Source organism: Lissotriton helveticus, chromosome 12 (assembly GCF_964261635.1).
Source record: "Lissotriton helveticus chromosome 12, aLisHel1.1, whole genome shotgun sequence".
Classification (NCBI taxonomy): domain Eukaryota; kingdom Metazoa; phylum Chordata; class Amphibia; order Caudata; family Salamandridae; genus Lissotriton; species Lissotriton helveticus.
The window spans coordinates 804,441,542-804,465,677 of record NC_136073.1 but is presented as its reverse complement, the minus strand read 5'-3'; the positions used below and the strand labels follow the sequence as shown (position 1 = coordinate 804,465,677).

The window sequence follows — 24,136 nt, the reverse complement described above, 5'->3', positions numbered from 1 at the left end:
GGCCTGGAGGCCCATAGGAATGAATGGGAAGCCATTCACTATTACCGATTCAGTAAATACCGAATCGGTAATAGAGGGCACATATTCAAGGGTGGCAGGGTGTCACATTGACACCCTGTTGCACCCCTGAATCGTGCATGTCTGCCACATGGCACTTTTTAAAAAAACACGAAATTGCTTTTTTAAAGGTTTTCGATATTTACCACCGACTTGTAGTTTGTGGTAAATAACGAATCCTGAATGCAAGAAGGCACTCACTTGAGTGCCTCCTACATAGCTTTTTGGATTCGGTAATTACCGATTCCTTAAAATAAGGAATCTGTATTTTACCGATTCCTTAAGGAATCGGTAATTACCGAATCCTTAAACCTGCCTCCTACATCTCAAACCCTAAATACCGGTCGGTAACGGCCGAAATTCGGTAATTTCGGCCGTTACCGACCGGTATTGGGCTACCTACATCTTGCCCTTAGTTATTTATTTATGTATTAATTCATACACAAATTATTAACTACTGCTCCTATTTGCCTCTTTCCTTTCATTACTGTCTGATCTCTGACTCACGGTCTGTTCAGTTCTCGCCTGTTGTCAGTCTTTTCTCTCATCACAATCTTTGCCTGTTTCGTTCGTCTCTATATCTTTCTATACTTGTCTGTCCTTTTATCCCCATCATAGTTCTTTCCGCGGTCTCGGTCTCTCCTTATATCGCCACCACCACCTTTTCCCTGGGGAGGGCCAATTGTGCTTTAGGAAGGGGATTTATTCACCCTTTGTCCTCATTTCGGTTCTGCCCGCTTTATAAAAATCGCACCCTTTATGGAAGGACGCCGCGCCCGTCTCTAAATCTTGGTCAGTCTCAGGTGTGCTTCCAATTGACTTCTGCTATGGGAGAGGCACCACTTTCTGGAACTTAGGTGGTTAAATCTAAGCAGAGATGGCCCTTCTCCAGAGATGTTCCTTTGAGAAAAATATTCCCAAATACACCAGAAAATGTATCCTGGGAGAGCAGGACTTCAATTCTGCTTCAGTTCTTTTGTCAGAAATAGTCTTTAATAGCCCGTGGCCCAGCCCTTTCGTGGCAAGCGCAAGCCATGTGGATACCTAATAGTCCCACGCCTGAGTACGCACGCGGCGTTTTCTCGGATGCGTATTATTTAAAGAAATACTGCCACTTTAAGTAGGAGGAGGATCTCACCACTATTGATGCTTAAGGCAACAGTGTATTGAAAACTTTGTGATGCATTGACCGCCTTTGTAGGTTGGTAGTTAACGAAGACCTTTTAATTTTACTAGAGACACTATACCTTCATGTTTGTGCTTTCAGCATGCCTTCTTCATTCTTGATGTGTTATGTGTCATTAAGATTTTTCTTCCACACATTCCTACATGCAGCATGAAGCTGAGGGTGAGCCCAATTCAGCCATTGGCTAACTTCACTGTGAGTGCCGTAGATTAGATTTTTCACACGGTGCACAACAACAAAAGAGTTCCCTTAAGTGCCCGGGACTACAATAGAAATGGGTATGTTTTTGAGACCAATAAATGTTTGCTTTTAGCCCTTTTCTTTTAAGATTGAAGGCCCAGCAGCTCCCCAACAATAACATTTTCCAAAAACATGACAAAACAAAAAGAGCATTGAGCAAAGCAAAAAAAAAAACAAGGCCTACGCTAGAACTTTTGGCTTTGCCAATGCCTGTTTATAGTGCTGGTGCATGCACTGCAGTCATGGATGTAAGGTTTTCAAAGAAGAATGTTCTACTGGCGGTTTAGAAGTCTGAATATCAATGAAGGGGTAGTTAAATCTGGCAAGCATTGGCGAGAGGATGTGGCCTAATGGCTAGATCGGTCGGCCTCGAAGCTGGGGAACCGGGTTTGAGTCTCGGCAGGGATGCACAACATCTTGTGATTCTGAGCAAATCACGTAATCCCCCTGTGCCTAACAAAAATTAATTTGTCCATCTGCAACGCAACTGGTGCTCATTTAAAGCGCTCTGATACCTTCGGGTCAAGTTTGCACTATATAAAACTCCCCCCTGCCTGCTGCCGCGGAAGAAGCAAACAAAAACGATTGCTTTCTGTATACAACGCAACTGTCAGAAAAACAATTTAATGTATGATGATTCAGACTACTTTTGAGAGGCAAAATAGACCCTGGTGCACTGGAAAGCAAGCATGCTATAGAAAGTGGAATGATACACAAATCATCCAAAAGCTTGAGGTGAGAGGGACTCCACTGGGTGGAGCCAAATCCATCTCTTGTTAAAGCATTAGTAATGGTAGGTAAGACGGACAACTGCGCTGCCAGGCCTAGCTATACATTCCAGGTCAAATACCTTTACCACTCAAATGTGTAAAGTTTATGCAAAATTTAGAAACAGGCTGTTGGTTTATTGGCAAGGATCTTTTTCTTGGTAAAAAGATGACACGAAAAACTAGATTTCCAGACAAAAAATTATCATTCCGCTTTTGACCTCTGTTTACAGAAAAGGAAAATAGTTTATTCAGGTTATAAAGTAAGAAACAACTCTTGGCCAGTTCTTGAAGTATCTAAAAGTTCCTAGTCATCTGCAGAACAGCTTTGTACCAATTCGCATGGGCGGCTCCTCCGCAATGCGTAGGCGCGTCACCCCGCTGGCTCACAGCCAGCACCTGAAAAATAAAGCAATTTAATTTCATTGCGTTTAAGGCCGGCGTCTCAGCTGGCCAAACACACATGTGCACTTAGGTTTCTCCAATCCAGCTGCATTGAACAATAAGGCTGAAGTTGAGAATAAGGTCAAGAAATACAAGATGAAGTGTTTGTGTAGTTGACATTACTTTGGGTACGCTGTTTATTTGAATAGTTTCCTATAGGTCGAAACATATTGCCATGCGACAACTTCAAGCACTTACAGACATGGTAAGATGTACGTAATAAAAGGGGCTGAGGAGAAGCAAATGCAAGGTTGTGGCCTACTTGTGATAGTCAAGTGTGTTGACGGCAATGGGAAGCCTTTAATTCGGTTATAAGGGGTCAGGCTGTATCATTAAGGAACAATAAGAAAAGGAGAAGGCCGATAAGATGGAGCTGATATCCTTAACCGTAAATGTCAAAAACGAGATTGCTTTAGGGCAATATTTGTAACTTTAACAAGAAGAATAACAGGCCTTAGCAATCAATGTGTGGCATAACCACGTCTTGGCTCCCGACAGAGGTTGTGCGAGATGGGAAATAAAGCAGGGAAATTGCTAAGATGTCTTGGGATTAAGAAGCAGTGTAAAGACCAGGTGCTTGAATTGATAGATCTTGGAAGAAATAAAATCCAATTAAATATTTTTATGGCGGAATCCTTTATTCATACCATCGCTATCAATACAAGGTACGGAAATGGCTGACAGTGACAGAAATACAGGTATTTCTGAAGGACCTCAAAATGCCCACACAGCCAGTGAAGATGGTGAAGGCCTTGAAACTGACCAAAAAGCAATGAAATAACTGAAGGGATTGGAGTCTTCAAGGTGTGTAAGGCACCTGGACCAAATGGCTTCTTTAAGATGAAGTTGCTAAGCTATATATATTACCTTCAAACCACCCTCCAATGGTCCTCTTCCTTCTCTTTTGTTGATGATATCATATCGAATCCCAAGGCATCTTTGACCCCTCCCAGTCTGGGTTTAGACCCAATCACTCTACAGAGACTACCCTCATTGAGGTTACGGACCATATTAAAATGGCTCTGGATAATAACAAAGCAGTGCTGCTGGTCCTATTGTATCTGACAGCAGCCTTCAACACGGTCTCTCATCAGAAATTGATTTTCCAACTGAGAGAGGCCGGTCTGCAGGGACAGGCACTTAATTGGCTCGTCATCTTTTTAGACCAGCGTACCCAGACTATCAATCTGGGTCCCTACCGTTCCCAAACCTTGAAGCTGGCCAAGGGGGTGCCCCAGGGCTCTTGCTTGAGCCCTACCTTGTTTAATATCTATGTGGCCCCCTGGTCTAGATTAGAAGGGAGTACGGCTTTACTCCGTTTTCCTACGCTGATGATACACAACTACTTCTGTCCTTTGATAAGGACACAGAGTTAATTGATCAGCACTTTGCAAAGGGTATGCTAGCCATATCAGCATGGATGATGGAACATTTTCTCCAGCTGAACGCAGCCAAGACCGAAATCCTGCTGTTTGGCGTGGTTCAAGCTTCGTGGTCTCCAAGTGGTGGCCTGCTGTGTTAGGCTCCGCCCCTTCTCCTACTGTGGCGAAAAATCTAGGGGTCCGTTTGGATGTTACGCTTTCAATGAGGAGTCAAATCATGACTACTGCAGGGACTTGCTACCATACTCTGAGGCTATTACGCAGAGTGTTAAAGTAGTTGCCTCTGTCTGTTCGTAGAACATTGATTCAGGCTTTGATCATTGGACGCCTGGACTACTGTAATGCTCTACTAGCATCTGCTGATGAATCCCTTCTCAGCAGGTTACAGATTGTACAGAATGTTGCAGCACGCTTAGCTCTCAAAAAGCTGCCTCACCTCATCGGGCCACTGTTAAAACTACTCCGCTGGCTCCCTATCCGTCAGAGAATTAAATTCAAGCTCTGCTGTCTAGCCCATAAAGCGCTTTATGGTATGAGGCCTAGCTACCTGGCGGACAAGTTGAAAGTCTACTGCCCAAACCGTTTACTTGGATCTGAAGGTAAAGGGCTGCTAGTGGTCCCCCGTTTCAGGAAAATATGAACAGGCAGCAAAACGGTCGCCTACCTTGCCCCGAAATACTGGAACACCTGGCAGGAGGATTCGCGCAAATGCCTCGGTTTTCTTCGCTTCAGAAAACTCCTGAAGACGGAATTATTCTGGTTCTGATCTTTGTATCTCCGGTACTCTCTTTACGATATCGCGGAGATACCCCTACGGGGGTGGTTACAGCGCTTTATAAATCCCTTACATACATACATACATACTTTAAGTGGACTGAACGTCAGTCATTTTGCATTTTATTGCCCGCATGTCTGAAAATCTGGTTAGAGCTTGGAGAAAAGAAGGGTTTTTTGTAGTGAATTTGTCCAAGCACGCTGCTTCATAAAGATTGACAAGGGTTTGTATATTCTTATTCTTTCGTTGAAGAAGCTAAGGCAACTGATGGCGGATGAGCTAAAGGACCTGGGAGAAGTGTCGGGTATGTAAAGCTGAAGCAAATCTCACTTCAGTTTTTGTGTATTCTGTAGCTTTGGTAGAATCCTTCTGGTAATGCCAAATCCAGACTGGGGTTTAATGCCATCACATCAATCCCATGTCCTAGGATGATGAGTATGAATTTAGTTACCTTTCTTAGTCCGCATAAACAAAACAAGATATTACTTGTGACCTGGCTTATGCATTAAGAAGATCCCAGTAAATCCTGTAGAAAAACGGGGTGGGGGGTGAGAAGCTAAATTAGGGTAACCCTCAGCCTCCCTTGAATGTTGTAATCAGTACACAAAAGAGTGAAAGCCTCACACTGATGAACTCCTAACATTTTAAGAGCTCATATTAACCAATCTCATTATATATCAACGTAGAAATGGATCTGCACCCAAGTGAATCGGTGCGACCCTTGCATCACATGGATATATTTGTAGAATCCTCACCCAATAGTACCACCAGTGGCATTCTTCATCATCGGATCCTCACCCACTGCATCTAGTGTGAGTTGGTGGGCACAACGTGGTTTGTAAGTGGAACGCCTACAAAAACCTAAGTGCACGTTAAAAAAGCCTTCAGGATCCTAATTCCTGTTTATTAATAAGTCCTTTAACTGAGATAAAAACAGCGGGATGTACTATGAGCCCACTCCCTCACACTGGGGATTCGATGATGAAGTATTTTTCACTGTGAGGATCTTACTAATATATCCATGTGATGCAAGGGTCGCACCGATTCACCTGGGAGCAGATCCCTTTACACTTTGGTCTATATTGAGACCAGCTAATTTGAAATCTTAAAATGTTAGGGGTGCATCACCAGTAAATCATGAACAGAGCATCTCAACCAAGGTTTATTAAGCTGTCCGAGTTTGCCGGCATCTCCATGTTGTTTGTGGTGAGTCAAATGTAGCGCATCCGGTTGCCGAAATCAACATAACAAATGTATAGGGCAAAAAATTGCTTTAAGAACCATCCACTTTTATGCAATTTGAGTTCCTTCTGCTTGGTTTTCATAGAAAATCCCTAATCTCCAATAATGTACAGTAAGAGGAGAATACAGATACTAAAAAGCGACAGGGAGGCGATGGAGGCTCTCTCCTGTTAAACAAGAAGTGGCTGGAGGGAAAAAAAATAACCTATCTTGACTGTGCTACTATGGCCGGACACAAACAGAAACAAGTTCAGGGTAAGGTCTTTGGCTCTTGCCACCTTTTTAGGTCTCGCGACCTATCGATGCGCGCATGCGCATCGAGCAGAGCGAGAATTCAAGCGGCGAAAACATCATGAAGCCACCAGCTTTTTGCTGGCGTTTTCATGGCCTTTTCATGCAGTTCATGTGAACCACGTGTTCAAACATGAACGCGCATCAGCCTCCCTCCATTTGCCCCACAGCACATCAAAGGGCTTCGCCCAGCGTGCGCTCTGCGGCTTCTACTCCCCTAATTAGTCATTTTTGCCGCTCCCCTGCCCGCCGTCTCGCATTTCTCCTCCCCCTCCCCTTCTCTGCCTTCCTTTCCCGGCGCACGCATTTTTTTTTTTACCAAGAGCACACTTTTAGCTCATTGGCAACATTTTTCCCTCAGTTTAACTACCCGATTTGGCCCTCGCACTTTCCACGCACCCAGCAGGAGTGGGGCTCTGTTTCCAATCTTTCCCAGGGACGTCGTATTTGCCATTATTCCCAATCCGTGTGGGTATGAACGCCTCTTTCTCCTGCTTACTTTTTATGTGTGCAGCACCAGTTTCCCGTCAGATGTCATGCTGTTTCACCGTCGCGCGCGTGGGGTCCCCTGGCAGCCGGAAGCTGCAGGCAAAGCCACGCTCCGCTTTAGCGCTTCAGCCCACTCTGCCCCGGCTGCCCCTACTCGCACGGCTTGTCGGACTGCTGGGAAAAGTTTCTGAAGTACAATGTGTACTCTAAATCTAATAAGAATCAATTGTGTTTAGGCTATGCCCAAAAAATCGACACTGCACCCGTGCACAAATATGAATTCAAGAACAAGCATTGGCATAGCCAATAGGTCTCGCTTGTGGGACCTTATAAGTATTTTGTTTTGCAGCACAATATCCTTGTAACTAAATACTTATAAGGTCCTACAAGCGAGACCTATTGGCTATGCCAATGCTTGTTTTTTTCCTCTCTGTGGTAAGCATAGATGACCCATGGTATCTAAGAAAGTAGGCAGATCTAACAATATCTACAAGATGTCCTCGTCCACAAGACTCCTGTGATTAACCAAATATCATAGAGTGGCTTGTACTGTACAAGGGTCAGAAAACTAATGTGTATGTTTTCTAACAAACTGTTGTGCCCTAAGGGGCCGATTACGAGTCAGACTTGTGGTGGAGGCGGTCTCTCAATCGCACAATTACGATTTGGGCATTCGGGCCACTATTGCGCACCGCAGCTGGCAGAGAACCACTTTTCCCTGGCGGTGTTGGTGCAGAGTAGAGGCATCAATATGCTTAGCGGGACCGCCGCAGTCCTGCCAAGCATGTTAGGCGTTTCCTCTCCGCCAGGGTTTTCCTGGCAATTCCTCCTCCATGAAAACCCTGTCAGAGTGGAAACAAAGGGGGCCCTACTAAGCCCCATTTGCCTCTGCACCTTGTGGATGCACACAGTCTATGCCGTGCAAGAACAGTTATTTGGTGTTCCCATTGCGGTCCTCATTTTTTGGGGCACTGCCATAGGAACACCAAAAACTAGCCCGCCAGGCAGGAGGAAATCTGGCTGGTGGTCTGACCACAGCACTGGCAGTGTAGTGTCGGGGTGGGCGCGGCGCTGCACTGCCCCGGGAGACCGCGTGCACACAATAATAACTGAGCTCTAAACTTCTGGATTAGGCTTTTTTTTATTATTGAGTGTTGCGAATTTGTTTTTTTGAGGAAAGAAGGACATGACCACCTTCGGCAGATGTACAGTCGCTGAATAAAACATTACCCATTTATATACCATCACCTTTGAATGCGTCAAACTTGTGAATGTTAAAACTAATCTAAGGAAAAACATAGAATTCGTACAAGGCTTTTTAAAGAAATATAATCACTTAAAAATAGAAATAGGTGCATTAGGGATTAAATGATGTAAATCTCAACTTCCCTGTGACAAACACCTTTATTAAAAGAGTGTTACTATTTCTCACAACTCAATTTATGCATCAAAGTGACGCAATTACTCCTTAGGTGTTTATGATAGCAAAAATAGATATCAAAGGCTATTTAAAGTAGTCTAAATGGATATTGAATGAAAGCTAGCCTTTTATAGCCTAACACTTCACTCTCCGTCTTCCTCCACAAATTCTGCTACAATCCGACTGGTTCTTTGACTGTAACACCTGAAATGTGGAACAGTTAACTGCAGGGTTTTCAAAATACAAAAAAAATGCCAAGGCCTGCTAAATAGCGGCAATGATCTTTCCATCACTACGACTTGCACCTATCCATTGACCATATAACCGCAAAATATGACCCTGCAGCCACCTCCTGCCAGGTCTGCCCACGATTGGTCAATCTGTGCGTTGAAATAAAGTGATCTGGTCTCTGAGTCACAACTTTTAGCTTCAAAATGGTCACCGTAGTCTCCTCACAAACCGAACACCAAACTACTCTCTGGGTCAAATGTTTGTTGATTATGGAAATACTTAGTGACTTCTGAGGCAACTAAGGAGTTGGTTGGATAAAAACAGCAAATACCACTGATGGTCGCCTCAGATGTAATTAGTTATCAGATCCTTTGGTGCTCATATCCAGTAGCTCTACCATCACTGCGGTTATCTGGACTCCTCCGACAGAGGCCACCCCTATCTTATGCTTCTCTTCGGGCCTAGACTTTATTTTTTTTGTTCAAATAGCATTAAACATAGCTTTGAATCTGTGCCAGAGGTACCTTCTCTTCCCGTGGACTCTACAGTGTGCATTTAGTCTGAACTTTACAGTCTGCATTCAGTGGTACCTCCTCCATTGATTTAAATCTATCTTAGAGCTCTTAAGTTTCCCAGTTCCATGTGTGAAGAGCTCCTCTACTCTAGGTTTTTTGCTTTGCAATCTGGGACTGATTTGTACATCTATTTGTCTCAAAGTCTGGAATTTCTATCCTAGGATGTGAAGGAGACAATTGAACTGGATAAGATACTCACCCATGGACCTATAAAAGTTGACAGCTTTGATATTTTAGGATAATGTTTGAATCCCCTGATTGGAATCTGTGTCCAAAGTTTTGCCAAGAATTTACCTGTATCTGCGGTATTATCTGTTTTTCTGAATTTGACCCTATCTCAAATGTATCTTCTGACTACCAGGATTTTAATGCGTCTAGTTTATACATCGACTCCCCGTATTTTTAAGTTTGTACCTACGGTCTCATCTAAAGTTTTGATGGGTTCTCTGAATCCAGATCTCCCTGTCTAGATTTTAGCAGTGCATTGAGTATCATCATGACTCCCTAAACTTTAGACTGTGTTCAGGTCCTACTCACTAGATAGAGCGAACAGGTCTGTACGGTACACAGCCTCGCTCCCTGGATATTACTCTGTGTCAATGGTATTGTGACGTTTCTCGGATTTAAATATTTGGCCAGGTTAGATGCTTTCTAGATCAGAGGTATATTCTTACCCGTGGAGGTTGATACATATTCAGGCGACCATCTAACATGCTGGATTTTAATCAGACCCCGAATATCGTCGGACTCAGTGGAGTTTAATTGTATTAGAGCTGTATTATGCTGAGGAAGAGTCACTTGTAAGTCAGAAAACCTTGACACGTGACTAAATATGGACCAATCTCTGCAATGTATTTGAAGGATCTGTGATAACTACTTCTGCCAAATAGACAATACGAACGTGGCTGGGTTAGAGTCTGCGCATTACCATCAAAATGACAAGTCCATCAGATAATTCCATAGGTTTCTCAAAGGAAAAAGGGGAAATTGCCACCCTCGTTTCCAAATATTCCTGTGGACAATAGTTCACAGGAAAATAATACAAACATAAGTCTTAATCCTGAGCAAACAAATGTCACTGGTAACAGAAAAAGTTCATAAGACAATATTTGTCCAAATCCAAATCCAATGTTGCTTAGGCCTTGAGAGTTCCATGAAATTGACATAAGAAAGATCACTGATTACTGCCCCATAGAATGCATGTCTAAGTGACTCAGCCCAGTGAACCAACACTGCTAACAACCAATGGGATTCAATGGGATTTGACCGAGCTGTAGAGATTCAGCCTCTTGCATCCTGGTTTTGTTGAAATTCCTTGGTGTAAAACAAAGGCAAATAAAAAAACGCCTTGGCATAAACTATATATGCAAGCGCACACGGTGTAAAACATCAGGAGGCAGCATCACGCCCACTACGAGATTTGCCACTCGTGAGTGATGGCCACTCCTACACCCAACAAGGGTAATAAATGGCATATTATACTCTACACATCTGATATATATGTATACAATTACATTATTGTGACACTGTACCTGAAGTGCTAGTACTGTTATAGTAATGGGGCATGGCTCTTCTGCATGCAGAAAGTAAATAGCTGTGCCAGAGGTGTGGCCTAACGATTAGAGCTGTGCCCACGATGCTGGGGAACCTTACCGGTTAGAGCGGTCGCCCTCGATGCTGGGGAACCTTAACGGTTAGAGCGGTCGACCTCGATGCTGGGGAACCTTAACGGTTAGATCGGTCGACCTCGAAGCTGGGGAACCTTTACAGTTAGAGCGGTCGACCTCGAAGCTGGGGAACCTTAACGGTTAGAGCGATCACCCTCGAAGCCTGGGAACCGGGTTCGAGTCTCTGCATGGATGCTCAACATCCTGCAATTCTGGGCAAATCACGTAATCTCTCCGTACCTAACAAAATGAATGTGTCCGTCTGTAACGCAACTGGTGCTCATGTATTGCGCTCTGATACCTTCAGGTCGAGTTCGCGCTAAACTCTTAAAAAAAATATATATATATATGTTGGAGGCCCCGCAGCTTTGCTGCTAACACTTTAAGTGGATCCACTTGGTTAGCACATGGGGGACGTGAGGTGAAGGAGCGCTGGGCTCTGGGGGGCGTTGATAAGCTGCCACGTTGTGAGCAGTTCTTAGCCTTGGCGGCTTAAAGAACCCTCCGCTCACAGATGGGAAGTTACTACTCTGCGGGGCCATCATCTGTTAGTGATCCCAGCTCTTGGGGGATATCCAGGTCTGATTCCCCTGACTGAGGTCTGGCTGGGGGCGGAGACTTGGCGATGGAGAGGGGGGTTTGCAGGAAGAGAAGCCTTGCGGTGGGGAGTCCAAGGCTTGTTGGGAAAGAAGTGCTTGTGGTGGGGTGAGGGGCAGGAAGAGGTGGGTTATGGGGAAAGGACCCCTGCTGTGGGGAGTAGGGAAAATGTGCAGAAAGGACAGGCTGATTTTTCTTTTAACTTTAAAGAAGGGGCTTGCATTACTTTTTTCAACTAATTGCTTTTGTGTTAAAATAAATGGCATGGATTGTTTATTATGCATGAAAAGTGGTGGTTGTAAGTTTTTGTTTCTTCCCTGGGACTTGGCCCGTTCAGAGGTACAAAGGCTGCTCCCGTTTTCTAATACAAAACCCACACTACACTCTTTTAACATGTGGTTTGTGAATTTAATGGTAATGTAATATGCATATTTTGCAGTTTTTGTGCTTTGCAAAGTATAAAAAGCACTTTTAAAAAATATAATATAATTTACCCATGTTCTAAACCATGGGTACTCGCAAATATTTGCCATGGGGCCTCAAAGTATGGTCTGTGGTGTGTCCGCGGGCCGCACTGATGCCAGTAGGGTGGCATTTAGGGGTCTGAGTGGGTCAGGGATTGTGTAAGGAGGTCTAAAACATTTTAAATAAACAGGCAAGCAAATTTTTGCAGGCTAATAAATGCTTGCCTGTATATTAAAAACAAATCTGAATATTAGTTTTCAGCAACTTAATAGTAGCTTGTGCTGCTGTTCACCACTGGGGGGTGGGAGGGGATTCGGCGGCCTCAAGTGACTGCCCCCAGGCCATACTTGACATGTCACTGTTCTAAACTAACAGGAAACCGCTAGAAGACAGCTCCCTACCCATTCAAAAGGAAGAACCATGGGGCGCCCTCTGTTGGATTGTTTTAGACCTGCAGATCCGGATTGTACTCGCTTTACCATCCTTCAAAAAGCATTGGCAAAGCCAATACGTTTTGCCTGTGTGAGACTTATTGGCTTTGTTGGAGTAGAGTGGAATTGTGCGCCGCTGAGTGGCATGTAGTGGAGTGACATTGTGTGGTGTACAGTGGCATTGTTTGGATTGGAGAGATTGTGTGGTGTTGAATGGCATTGTGTGACAAAAAAGTGTCACTGTGTGGAGTTGCATTGTGTGTCATGGAGTGGCATGGTGTGGCGTGGTATTGTGTGGCAAGGATTGGAATGCTACTGTGAGGCGTGGAGAGCAGTGGAGCGACATTGTGTGCTTGGGAGTGAAATTGTGTGGAGCGGAGTGACATTGAGTGGAATGGGATTGAGTGTCATGGAGTGGCATTGAGTGTCACGGAGTGGGATTGTGTGGCGGGGAGTTGTATTCTGTGGTTTGGATTGGAGAGTCTCTGTAAGGCATGGGGAGCAGTAGAGTGATGTACAGATTGGAGTGAAATTGTGTGGAGTGGAATGACATTGAGTGGAAAGGCATTGCGCGGAGTGGCACTGTGTGGTGCGAAGTAGCATGCCGCAAAAGCCACCCTCACTTTTGCTAACATCAGTCTGTTCTTCGCTGTAGGATTCCGTTCTGTTCTACACTCCTCCTGTTCACTGTGACATGCCGTCAGTGGTGGTTAACACAGATCAAGAGTGGTGAGGCGGGTGGAGGGGGTGCAGAGAGGGTGACAGGGTATGTGCGCCGGGGAAGCACGCAAATTGGTTTAATAATTATTATTTTTTTTAAGACTTACCTGGTGCTGCTGGTTGCCTTGCACTCCTCTGCTTCCAGTTCCTGGTCCCAGCAGTCCCTGGGACAGCATCACGGACTCCCCATCCAATCCCCGCGCTGGTCTCAAGCATGTAAGCAGCTTGGGGGTTGGCTTGAGTGGGCTGGATTAACACTCGCTCAGGCACAGGAAATCTGTGCTGTTTCTCCAACCCGGCTGTGCAAAACAGCTGGGTTGGAGAAACCTAAGTGTGAACGTCAGTTTGGCCACCCTAAGACAGCCCGACAAACTGACATGTGCACCTACCACGCTTCCTCCCCCCCTCCCATGGCCCGGCCCCACCCCCCTCAGCACAGACGAGCTCAGCCAGCAGCTGAGAAATCAAACAATAATAAAATATCATTTTATTTTTCGGCTGCTGGCTCTGAGCCAGTGGGGCGACGCTCCTACGCCTTTACGGATGAGCCGCTGCTGCTTCCAGTGCTTCCTTTCCACGGAGTCTTTCCTTCCGCGTTGAAACGTTTTTGTGCCATACAGGCATCTTCCTCTCTCTCCTCCACTACCAACGCAATCCCCTGTAGCCTTTCCTCAAGAGTTTTCAACCTAGAGTCAAGGACCCGTCGGTAGTTGCTGATGTTTTTAGAGGCCCTCAGACTCCTCTCTTTCATTTGTTCAAAGCAAGAGCTAGAACACTGAATTCAATGTGCTTCTTTTATTTTGTTTTGCAGTGGCATGGAAGTGCCACTAGAGGTTACATTTTGTATTAAAGGGTGGATGCATTCTTGGCCTATCTAAATGAAGTGTCTAGCTCCTCAGCCAGTCTGATATCTTGTTGCAGAAAACAGGGTCATGTACAGTGTCGGCTCCTCAGCTATGGTCGAGGAACGCCACCTCCCCTGCCGGCCGCCTCAAAACGGCAGCAAAGAAAAATAAAACGATAATAAACACGTTTTATCATTGTTTTACTTTTGTTTTCCTGCCGATTCTTTGGGGCGGGGGATGACAGGCTGCAGGAGGAGTGTTCTGCACTATTGTCAGTGCGCATGACGGTTTGGCCGGCTGTCTCAGGCCGGCCAAACCGTCTGCGCACTGAAGCTGTCTCCATCCCGAGCTGCATTGCCGGGTTGCAGAGAGCAGGCACAGTCTCTCAGTCTCACTGGTAGCACTATTTCAGAGTGCTCAGCGAATCCTGATGCCGGGCTCATGACATGAGAGCAGCGTCAGGATTGGCCGCAGTGGAGTCTGGGAGCCTGTCCCTGTGGAGGAGAGGAGGGTGAGGATGAGTGAGGCAGCGGGGAGTTGGCATGGCTGGGGTTCTTAATTTCATGCAGTCTTTCTTCTCATGCCTGTGTGACCTTGTGGTAACCTGGAAATGAAAACTCTCCTCTTTAAAAAAAATATTCACTGCCATTCTGGAGTGAAGGGGGCTGGCAGATTTTCGCCTTCTTGAATTCTGAATCCAAAAACGCAGTCGAAGAAAGCCTGCTTTCCATAATTTTGTTGTTCTGCTTCTGAAACCCCCTGACATGTTTACTAGTGCCATGAAGCCTTCGGGTGAACGTAGCGCTGTACAAATACATTTTAAAAGCTTGTATTTGTACTTTCAGTACAGTCCATGCTGCAGTTCCATGCTTGTCTGACATCTGAATCTTGGATAACCAGTCGCGGACTGTCTTACAGACCTCACAGCAGCTCTTCGAGGTGATCCTCATGAGAAGTAGTCCTTGGAGGTCTTTGGTGATAACATCAAACCGTTGAAGGCTTTTAATGAGTCATGTCACTGCATAGGAATACGTTTCAGGAGCATCACATGGGACTATGGGATGCCGGCAAGCAAGGTCCTGACACTGTTAAGGTGAGGCAGGAGTGGTGATTGGATGGCACTACTGAAGCTGATTCCTAGGAGGAAATGCTTCACTATGCATGGTTTATGCCAGGGGGCTTGGTTAGGATGAGCTGAATATAGAGCAAAGGCAGAAGCTAAGGGACCTGCTGTTGTCAATGAGTTGTGTTAAGTTACAACAGCCACTCCTCCTGCCAGCAGTCACAAAAAAAACAACGATAATAAACTTGTGTTTATTATTGGGGGTTTTTTCTCCGTAGGTTTGTGTCTAGGGGGCGGGGCCATGGGGATGACAGGCAGAGGGGAAGTGGTAGATGCACTGTTGTCAGTGCGCATGACAGTTTGGCCGGCTGTCTCAGGATGGCCAAACTGTCATGCGTACTGAAGCTGTCTCCAACCCGAGTGACGTTGCAGGGTTGGAGACAGCAGGCACAGGCTCCCAGTCTACCTCGGAGTGCAAATTCAGAGTGCTCCAGCCAATCCTGACACGGCTCTCAGCATGAGAGCAGTATCATGATTGGCCACAGGTGACTCTGGGAGCCTGTGCGTGCAGTGCATGGAGCCAGAGAGGAGCGTCTGAGGGGCAGGTAAGTTCTTTTTTGGGGGTTTTGGTGGTCCGCCGTCCCCTGTTTTCTCACTTCCCTCACCTCACCACTTTGTAAGGACACCGGCCGCTACTGTTAAGTTACTTGTATTCATGGAGTCCAGCCACTCTTGGGCTCAGAGTTTCTCAATGGCATTTTTCAACGAACAAATGCTTCGTTTTCATTGAGTTGTGTCTCGTAAATCTTGGTTTGGGAGGTGGCAACGCATGTCTTTATTCTATTGTTGTCTCTCTGCTGTAGGTTACCCTTTGGAAGAGCTGGTAACAAACGAGTATTGTGTATGCTGATTTTTTGTTCTTCAATAAGATTCCAGCGACTCCTTGTATAAGGTGAAGATCATTCATAAATGGAAGGCGTTTTGTAGTGCGGTGAAGGTTACACGGATAGCCAGAGACCTGGAGGTCTCCGTTACAAAAATTTGGGAGTTGCTTGTAGGCATAAATTGAAGCATTGTAGAATAGCACTGTTGTCGTGTTTTCATTGTACTTGGGTACGCAGCAGTTTATTTTCATCCATGGTGTCGAAGGACACAGAAATCAAGCAGGGCGAGAAGATAGGAGTCATCACGTCCGTGACCTTGAGACCACCATGCCACCATTCCTTACTAAGTGCAGAAAAACGCCAGCGGCTATACCAATGATTTCCATCTGTATATATGTATTCCTTCTCGGCATGTCTCCAGTCGCGGCTGGCACAGGTAAGTGTGGTGGGGCGGGTGGGGGTCTGGTAAGTTGACATACGACGGGATACGTAAAATTAAATAAATACAAACATAAAACCATTTAGCTTGCGCTCGCCACGTTGCCAAATTTGGCGATGCAGAGAGCGCAAGGTAAGTGGTTTTGGTTTTTATTTATTTAATTTTACTTATCCCGTTGTATGTCAACTTACCCGACCCCCCTGCCCCGCCCCCACCACCTCCCTGCCCCATCACTTTTACCTGTGCCGACCGCCACTGCATGTCTCTAGTTGCCACTATAGTTGGGCTAAAGGTGATACACAAAAGCAGAAATAACCTGCATTCTGTTATCGCGGGGAGTCGGTGGCCCACACAGCGTGCAGACAGAGCGCGTGGGGCTAAGCCCCAACACTGGAGATTGCTGAAAGTTTTTTTTTATCAGGTTATGTTCCAAGTGGGACTTAAAGCTGCTCCTGTTATTGGGATTTTAATCAGTCCGATCATTGGTGAAGGCCCCTCCGGTTTCTTAGACTAAAAAGCTCCTAGGAGGAGCGAAGAACAGCTGGAATATTTAAAGCTTGGCGCCATTTTGCATGTTGCACTGTACAAAGATAAATATAAAATGTTTCAACTGAATACTTCATAACTGAGTGGTCTCAGTAGTAGTCGAATGTTTGTGTTTTTGTTAACTCCAGCTCCCCTTTCTCCCCTGGTGGCGTCGTAACCAGTGGCGGCTTCTCCGCTAAGGCGGCGGATCGTCACCCCACTGCTTCTGAGAATTGCAACAAAGGAAAAATAAAATGATAATAGCAATGTTATTAGCATTTTATTTTTCTCTTCCGTGCCAGGGTGGGTGGGGCGGGGCAGGGCTCTAGTCACAGAGCAGGAGAAGGAGTGATATATGCACCTTAAGTGTGCTTGACGGTTTGGCCGCCCGTCTTGGGCCGGCCAAACAGTCATGCGCACTTAGCATGTTCTCCACCGTGCTGTAATGCACAGCCAGGGTGGATATCATACACAGGCTCACAGTCCCCATCTAAGCGCCGAACCAGTGCGCTTAGACCAATCACAACACTGTTGTTATGGTGACAGCAGCGTTGTCATTGGCTTAGGGGAGCCTGGGTGCTTCCTGCTTCCGGGAGTGAGTAAGAGCATAGGTAAGTGATTTTTATTTTTCATGCCCTCCGCCCCGCTACCGCCACTGCTCCTAACTCTTTTGCGCTCACCACTGTCTCTCTGTCTTACAGCCTGGAGGAAATGACAATCAGCCCCACCCATCCATCTGCAGACAACTTTGCCGACCTGAAGACATCTCCTTCCACTTGCCTCTACGCTCCAGCTTCCTGCCTGGACATCGACCCACCGTCTGCCGGAAGGCTTGGAAACCACCCTGTAATGTAACTGAAAGGCCACTCTCCACCACTCCTGAGCCCCTCATCTGCCTAAAAACCCCTGCACTATCTGCCTGGAGACCCCTCACCATATGCCTGGTTACTCTCTAGCCACTTATTTTTATACACCCCAACCCTGCACCCCGCTACAAGCCTGGTGACATCTGCCCTACGCGTGGAGGTGCAGAAGATCTCCCATTGGCTGCCTGGTAACCAATCTGCAATCTCTGTGGAATACTAAACTCTACCTCTCTGGAAACTCTACCAGCTGCCTGGATGCCTTCCTGCTGCCTGGGTGGAGACACTGCTGGTGCTTTCATGGAGACCAACTAGCTACCGACTAAACATCACTCCCTAGCTGCCTAGTTAGCCGACTACCTGTCTCGAGGCTGGCGGAGTACCTGTGTGGATAGCCGGCTGCTTCCTGCCTGAAGCTTCTCTCATCACATCCAGGCTCACAACCCCGGTGTAAGACAGAGGTAAGAAAAAGACATCCTCTCATGACTCTCTTTTTGTCGTGTAGCTTTAAGTACTGAAAAAGGGGGGAGGGATCCCAGGACATGATTGGTTCATTGGCTGGCTGTGTGCGTAGCCCAGCACTGGAACTGCCATTCGACTACAGCTCAGGTGTGGAGGAGATTGGCAGAGCTGTGGGTTGGTCCAGGTAATGGAAATACAAAACTGCTCTAGTTGACGGCTCATATTCACTGGCTCACCCATCATGGCATTATTTTGTAGTTATTTTGATACAAAAATTCTAGAATAGTGCATGAGTCCTAAAGAAAATTAAATCTATACATCTGCTTCCATTATTCCATATTATTTACAAACAGTTCATGGTTTGCCTTGGATGGAGTTGCAGAAGGACCACTTTAACATTGTCTATTCAATTTCCCACAATCAAATTGCTTGCGTAAGACAACACAATCCCCACTCAGTAAATGTAAATGTGTTGGATTTGTAAAGCGCACGGCTGCCCGTAAGCGTCCCGGCGCTGGAGACCGCTGGGGAACCCGTCCTGGCTTTCCCTGTGAGATGGTCCCTTCTGGGTATCTCCAAGGTGAAACCAGGCATCCCCGGCATCTGTGGGGGGCCGTTGTAGAGATGAGGCAAGCTTAATGCCCAGAGTTGCCGAGTGCGATCCCTGGTTAGAGTAGGCACCGAGGCGAGAATTGTCGAGTCCGCTGACGCTGGTCCACGACCCTGCTGCGTCGGGAATTGAACCCTGGTCCCGGGCCGTTCTCTGCTTCCGGGTCTGCCGCCTCTAACCAGTGAGCCACACCACTCCAGTGAAAAACAAACCTACATGCAAGGGCGTAGCTTGGCCAGTAAGATAGGGGGGGGGGGGGGCGGTTGAGGGGGTCCGCTTCAGATTTTCCAACCATCACTCTGGGCTATACTGTTTAAATACATTTTACAACAAGAAGGGTGGATGAGAGGTGCCTAATGGGCAGTGGAAAGGGAGAGGAATGCTGTCTGGTAGGAGTACTAATAGAGACAACACAATGTTTTGTAAAATAACCAATATGTTTGAGGACTAATGCATAAATGGTTAGCGCAATGTCTGGATACATTGCCTCCTATAAGTAAAGAAAATATAATTCCACTTGGGTTCTGTAAAGTACTCTGCATCATGTACAGTATTTTTGGGATTGTGTAAAACACGTAGAAAATTAATATGTTTTGAAAACACACTGCAGCCTGTTAACCATTTAACAGCAGGCCATACACCTAGATGTTGGTAAACCGTTCAGCACTTGACGCCTGCCCCATTTTCCCAATTCTACAAAGGTCTGTTCTTCCCAAACTCGGTTGCCATTTCCCATTTGGGTTTGTTGACCCCATCTTGTCAAAACTATACTCTCCCAATGCTTGCATATTGTTTACAGGAAGTGTCTGACCCAGCCCTTCACAGTGTGTGCAGACGTTTTAATAACTATTGATCCGTTTGAGCTTTAGTCCATTTTCTGTTTCTTGCAACTTCATTTTTTTTTTGGTCTTCGCAAATGATAAAACAGCTCCCAAAACAGTTAAAATATCTATTAAAATTATGAAGTTTAAGGTTGTCACATGTCCTTGCGAAGGAGTGAAGTTGTCGCAATAGCAGACGTGGTGTAGGTACAACTGTTTTAGTCCTTTCCGTTGAAATGGTGTTTATTTATGGGACGCTCCGTTTAGGTGCTGGAGGGTTAATCCTAAGTAATCCAACATGTGTAAATCAACCAGCCCGGCAGCTGGCTGCCTAAAGCACAAAGACTTCCTTCAGAGCCCGGGCAGGTGATGCCCACACTCACTCTCTGCAGGAATGCACGGGCTAATCTCTGCTAATTCATTTAGAAAACAGTTGGTTCTATTAATGCTGTAAAATGACCTCTGATGCCAGGATAGTGAGGAGGCTACGTTCTGCCTCCCTTTCACTTGCCCATACTCCCCGCATCCACCGAAGCAGAAGTGGAGGACGCTCCTTCTCCCACATCGCAGCAAAGACCCGGAAAAGCCTCCCCCACGCACCTCCGGACCACCACCTCACTTCCGGAATTCCGAATGGCCCTCAAGACCTGGCTGTTCGACTGATCCCTCAGATTGCCTGCCAGTGTAGTGGTGAGCTGCAACCAGTCTCCAAACTTTCCCCAACTGCATAAATACTTTGATCCACCCAGAAACAGGTACTCCTTGTTTTGGCCAAGCAGATGTAGAAGCAGTTTGCTGCTTGAGACCCACATCCCATTCAAGGTGAATTGAAGATTTCAGTGACCAATCAAAGTATTGTTTGGAAATGTGCGCGAATGCTGCAAAGGCTTAAGTCCCTTGATTGGTCCTAAGGAATCGTAAGACCCATAAACAGCAAAAGAAATAAATTACCTGTTTTTAATCAAAAAACTACTATTAGTCCTAATAGTCCTAACAAAATGGCTTTTATATCCACGTTTGTCATATGGTACAAATCTGACCAGAGGGTGAAAAACGAAATAGGACTATAAAAAACACTTTCTGCAGTTGCGCAGTTACTATTGTTAAAAGTGGGTCATGATCAGTGATACTAAAGTTATGCATTATCCGGCCGCGGTGTTTTCGCATAATTGTAGATTTGTCACATTTGCCATATAATCCATCTGCTGCTGCATAATCTGCAGATGGTTGAAAAATTATTAAAAATGCAGCAACACATGTTGCTGCACAGAGGAAGGCCCTTTAAAAAGGTTGCATTGGTCACCTTTCTGTTGCTTATTGCTATATTTGGGTGTTAAACTGGCACTAATGAGGTGCAGCCAATGCCTACCTAGACAGTGTCAACAAGTGTAAAGAATACAAGAAATAACTTTATATGGCTCATTTAGATTGTGCTTTTTTACGTCCCGTCCTACTGCATAAGCACCGTGATTCTTTTATAAAGAGGGTTTGATCTATGTGTAAAGTTTACAATCACTTGATGTTTGCACTGCTGTTCTTTATTATATCAAGCGAGCCCATGCTGCTAACCGTTGGTTCACCTCTGAGCTTAAGGAGAAGAAACTGGCCGCACGTAGAGCAGAGCGTGCATGGAGAAGAGACTATTGTCCTGTCAAAAAAATCACTTATCTCTCTGTGCTCAAAGCATATAAGCAAGGCATCCTCGACGCCAAAACCCTGTTTTATTCTAACAGGATACTGGCTGCAGAATCCCAAACTAAAGAGATCTTTGCTACGGTACACGAGCTTGCCTCATCTAATAGAGTCACGGCCTCGATCCCCCCTTCCCAATCGCTCTGCGACTCACTCAACGATTTTTTCGTTGACAAGGTCGCAAAGATCAAGGCCAACATCCCCCTCCCTTCCCCTACCTTCACTAATCCCTCCCCACCTGCTGCCACTTCCAAACTTACTTCCATTCCCCCCCTCACCGAGGTCACGCTTCTTCCCCTGCTTCACAAGATAAAGTCAGGCTCCCCCCTAGACTTTGCCCCGGCTCATATTTTGAGAGAAATTTTCCTAAACTGTCTTACCCCTCCCCTCACTCTCCTGAATGATTCACTCAGCAATGGTGTGGTCCCCACCGCCCACAAATTCGCGGCTGTTAATCCCATCCTTAAAAAGCCCGGTGCCGACCCTTCATCCCCCTCTAATTACCGCCCTATCTCCCTTCTGCCCTACTTGGGCAAGGTTCTAGAAACCCATGTTACCAGCACCCTGAGCACCTACGTGGAAGCTAATCACTGCCTCTCCCCTCGGCAGGCGGGTTTTCGCCCCCTCCATTCTACGGAGAAGGTGGTGACCTCAGTGATGGACTGCCTACGCGAGGGCATTGATACCAACCTTCCGCAGGCCCTCATTCTTTTAGACCTGTCCGCCGCTTTTGACACGGTGGACCACTCCATCCTCCTTACCCGTGTCAGGGCGGCGGGCATAGAGGGCCTGGCCCTCGCCTGGCTTGAGTCCTTCCTGAGTGATAGGGCTCAGGCGGTCCATCTAGCTGGTTTCACTGCTGCCCCTCGTGGGGTCGTATGTGGAGTCCCCCAAGGTTCCTCACTTTCTCCCCTTTTGTTTAATTTATACATCTACCCCCTTATTTTTTTGTTACAGCAGCTGGAGGTCACGGTGTTTAACTACGCCGATGACCTCCAGCTTATCTTTAACCTCTCCCATTCTTCCTCCTCATCCCTGAACGTCCAATCTGTCATGTTGTTCATTCAGGATTGGATGAACTGCAACCACCTCAAACTCAATCCGGACAAAACGGAACTAGTCCTGACCGGAGGTGGTTGCAGTCCCTGGTCATCTTCCCACTGGCCTCCCTCACTTGGTGTCCCTCCGATCCCGGTCCCTAAGGTCAAAACCCTTGGTATTTTTCTGAATTCCTCACTTTCTGTTCACTACCAGGTCAACTCAGTTGTTTCTTCCAGTTTTTTTTCCCTTAGAACCATTAGGAAGATCTCTCGCTTCTTCTCTCTACCCGCTCTAAAGATTATAGTGATGGCTATGGTGCTTTCGCGCCTTGATTACGGCAACATCATCTACAACGGCGCCCCAGCCTATGCCATTCGCCGTCTGCAGCTAGTGCAGAACCAGGCTGCCCGCCTGATTCATGGCCTGCCTAAATTCCATCGCGTCACTCCTTTATTGCAGGCTCTGCACTGGCTGCCGGTGAAAGAACGAGCCTTGTTTAAGCTTGGCTGTACCACCTTTCAGGCCAGAATGGGCACCGCTCCGGAGTTCATCTGCTCCGCCATCATGCCCTACACGCCGGGCAGAGAGCTTCGTTCCTCTCATCAGGCCTTGTTAACTATCCCTCGTTTCAGAAAGAAAAAGGCAGGCGGAACAAAATTCGCAGTTCTCGCTCCTGCGTTCTGGAACTCCCTCCCGACGGAACTCCGTGGGACACCCTCCTACACTGAGTTCCGGAAAGGTCTAAAAACCTTGCTCTTTTCTCGAGCTTATAACGCTTAGTCTTCCCTCTGCTCTTGTTGGCCTTCCTATTATTCAAAAGCGCCATGAAACCGCGTGGTAAAAGTGCGCTATAGAAATATTTTTAAATTCAAAATTCAAATTCAAATTGCTGCTCTAAAATTGAAAAGAACCTATGCACTTTAATGACAATTTTTTTAATGATGCTTTTTAAGTGTTATTTATATTTTTAAAGATGTAAATGTTTTTATTCTTTGCTTTTAGGGTCAGACTATGATCGAATAAAGATGACTTTGACCTTGACAAAAATAATGAAGTAATGCTATCATAAATTGTGCCCCATTTCACGGCATAATTTGCATTTTTTGCCCCCCATAATTCACATAACACTGCCACAGAATTAGTCTCTTCCCTGTGGCATAATTCCAGTGGCCCTGGTCTTGATGCTTATCCCACCCTCCACAGTAATCAATACAATATTACATTCTGCATTTCAGCATATATGGTTTATGCTAGGGTGGAAGTGCTTTTATGGTACAGTGAGGCGAGATCACACTGGAGAGGCCTCGTCACTATTAGCAAAGTTATTTTTTCTGTACGAAGTATTTCTAACATTCTGTCTGGGAGGCAGTATTGCATTTTTGTCTCATGTCAGTGTTGTTCTACTGAGATAATGATATAGCATTTGCAGTGATGCAATAACTGTGTTAATGTGCATTTATTAAACCACACTTACTTTCACTCAGATGCTGTCAAGTTGTCTGCGTTATATATATTTAGAGAGAGTGAAGGAGTCTGAGATAGAGGATTCATAAGGTAACCGTATAATATGGTCAATTACTGCCCTTAAGTGGATCTGATGAAATGTTAAGCCGCAAGAGTGAACACAGAGTGGTTTGTAAATGTCACAAAAACCAATGTAGGGCCATATTACATGTAACCAGTTGTGTAGTTTTTCCAAATAAATGTTTATTTTAAATGCCGCTGAAGGAAGCACCGGGTCGGTGGGATCAAATGTTTAACTTTACGGTTTGTGAAAAAACATTGTTCATGAACTATAGAAAAATGGCAAGGCACTATGAATTTGTGATTCTGTGGCTGCAAGATTTACCACATAATTATGGATTTACTACAACCATAATTTACAACCGATTACACAATGGCGTTGTTTGTG

At 45.8% G+C, this 24,136-nt stretch overlaps 1 protein-coding gene across 4 annotated transcripts in view; it reads left to right on the top strand.

The window, feature by feature from the left end:
- SEMA6C (semaphorin 6C) overlaps positions 1–24,136 on the top strand; it is a 313,712-nt gene that overhangs the window by 141,376 nt on the left and 148,200 nt on the right. For 2 of the 4 annotated variants that reach the window (XM_078670650.1, XM_078670649.1), the window contains exon 3: positions 17,437–18,059. The gene's annotated coding sequence lies outside the window, so the exon portion shown is untranslated. Of the gene's footprint in view, positions 1–17,436; positions 18,060–24,136 lie in introns of those variants that run through there. The other 2 variants (XM_078670648.1, XM_078670647.1) reach the window with 1 other exon arrangement.